Below are 2,851 nucleotides of genomic sequence, written 5' to 3' on the forward strand. Positions count from 1 at the left end.
TACTCACCACTCTACAACGACGACTTTCGAAAAATATAATATTTGTTAACAAACAAGATTTTATCCATCGCTCTTACAAAAAGTAATTCAATTTGGAATCCGACTAAAATTGTAAAAACAAGATTAAACTTGTTATTGTTTGGGATCATACTTGGGTCACTGAGTTACAAGCTGGAATGCTCGCCCTTGTATTACAACGACCTCTTGAACATAATAACTCGAATGACAAGCGGTAATACTCCACAGTTTACCACTAAAACGACTCATAAAAATAAATTATTTGTTAACGCTCAAGATTTTACCAATCGTCTTTAGAAAATGTGATCCATTGTCAACGCTCTAGATTTTATCAAGCGAAGATTCGGGACAAGTAATCCAATTTCAAATGTGGTGCAAATTTTCAAAAGAAAATTAAGCTTATTATTGTCGGGGTTCAAACTCAGGTCTCTCGAGTGACAAGCGGGAATACTCACTACTGTATTACATCGACCTCTGAAAAATATATTATTTGTCAACACAGGAGAGAAAAAGGAATCCAATCCCGAATTTCGTTGTTGGGAAACAAACCCAAATAGTCGAGTTCACCACTACCGAATTTCGAATTCAAAAGAAAATTAAAAATCGTCGCTGTGGGGGCTCAAACTCGTGGGAGTACTCACCAGTCTACAACGACGACTTTCGAAAAATATAATATTTGTAAACAAACAAGATTTTATCCATCGCCGTTACAAAAAGTAATTCAATTTTGAATCCGACTAAAATTGTAAAAATAAGATTAAACTTGTTATTGTTCAGGATCAAACTTGGGTCACTGAGTGACAAGCAGGACTGCTCGCCCTTGTAATACAATGACCTCTGGAACACAATAACTCGAATGACAAGCGGAAATACTCCCCAGTTTACCACTAAAATGACTCATAAGAAATAAATTATTTCTTAAGGCAACAGATTTTACCAATCGTCTTTAGACAAAGTGATTCATTGTCAACGCTCTACATTTTATCAATCGAAGGTTCGGTACAAGTAATCCAATTTCAAATGCGGTGCAAATTGCCAAAAGAAAATTAAACTTATTATTGTCGGGGTTCAAACTCATGTCTATCGAGTGACAAGCGGGAATACTCACTACTGTATTACATCGACTTCTGAAAAATATATTATTTATAAACACACGGGAGAAAAAGGAATCCAATCCCGAATTTCAAATTCAAAAGAAAATTAAAAACAGTCTGCTGGCGGATCAAACTCGCAGGAATACTCACCACTCTACAACGACGACTTTGAACAATATAATATTCGTTAACACATCAGATTTTATCAATCGCCGTTACAAAAAGTAATCCAATTTTGAATGCGACTAAAATTGTCAAAACAAGATTAAACTTGTTGTTGTTCGGGATCAAACTCATGTCACTCGAGTGCAAGCAGGAATGCTCGCCCTTGTATTACAACGACCTTTGGAACATAATAACTCGAGTGACAAGCGGAAATACTCACCACTGTACCACTACAACGACCTCTGAAAACATATTATATGTTAACACACAAGATTTCATAAACAATTGTTTAGCCGACTTTCTTTTCAAACTACCGTTGTTGGGGATCGATCCCAAACTACCGACATGACAGGTTCACCGCTGTCCAATTTCGAGTTCCGTTAAAATTACGGAAAGAAAACAACTAAAATCGCCGTTGCCGGGGATCGAACCCGGGTCACCTGCGTGACAGGCAGGAATACTCACCACTATACTACAACGACTCATAAAAAATAAATTATTTCTTAACGCTCCAGATTTTACCAATCGTCTTTAGAAAAAGCGACCCATTGTCAACGCTCTAGATTTTATCAATCGAAGATTCGGAACAAGTAATCCAAATTCAAATCCGGTGAAAATTGTCAAAAGAAAATTAAACTTATTATTGTCGGGGTTCAAACTCATGTCTATCGAGTGACAAGCGGGAATACTCACTACTGTATTACATCGACTTCTGAAAAATATATTATTTATAAACACACGGGAGAAAAAGGAATCCAATCCCGAATTTCAAATTCAAAAGAAAATTAAAAACAGTCTGCTGGCGGATCAAACTCGCAGGAATACTCACCACTCTACAACGACGACTTTGAACAATATAATATTCGTTAACACATCAGATTTTATCAATCGCCGTTACAAAAAGTAATCCAATTTTGAATGCGACTAAAATTGTCAAAACAAGATTAAACTTGTTGTTGTTCGGAATCAAACTCATGTCACTCGAGTGCAAGCAGGAATGCTCGTCCTTGTATTACAACGACCTTTGGAACATAATAACTCGAGTGACAAGCGGAAATACTCACCACTGTACCACTACAACGACCTCTGAAAACATATTATATGTTAACACACAAGATTTCATAAACAATTGTTTAGCCGACTTTCTTTTCAAACTACCGTTGTTGGGGTTCGATCCCAAACTACCGGCATGACAGGTTCACCGCTGTCCAATTTCGAGTTCCGTTAAAATTACGGAAAGAAAAGAACTATATTCAAAATAATTACGTATTTACAAAATACCGTCTCAATTCATCCTATTTCATCAGATCCGGGATGTGATATGGTTCCGAAGGATGAACTGGATATGGACAGTTCCAATAAGATTTCATTCTTGAACAAAAATCCATTTATTTATTTATTTCATCTATTCCATGACCGGAACAGGAGTGGATACACGTTACACCATGATTTTGAATCAGAAGAGAGATTTCAAGAAATGGCAGATCTATTCACTCTATCAATAACCGAGCCGGATCTGGTGTATCATAAGGGATTTGCCTTTTCTATTGATTCCTACGGATTGGATCAAAAAC

The 2,851-nt window shown here is 36.6% G+C and overlaps 1 non-coding gene across 1 annotated transcript; it reads right to left on the minus strand.

Annotated features, from left to right (window-relative positions):
• Positions 1 to 1,687: 1,687 nt before the first annotated feature.
• On the minus strand, positions 1,688 to 1,759 carry TRNAD-GUC. Its single transcript has one exon. It is a non-coding gene; the product is annotated as a tRNA-Asp (tRNA).
• Positions 1,760 to 2,851: the final 1,092 nt, after the last annotated feature.

The sequence above is a fragment of the Cucurbita maxima genome, unplaced genomic scaffold (assembly GCF_002738345.1).
Source record: "Cucurbita maxima cultivar Rimu unplaced genomic scaffold, Cmax_1.0 Cma_Scf02123, whole genome shotgun sequence".
Lineage (NCBI taxonomy): Eukaryota > Viridiplantae > Streptophyta > Magnoliopsida > Cucurbitales > Cucurbitaceae > Cucurbita > Cucurbita maxima.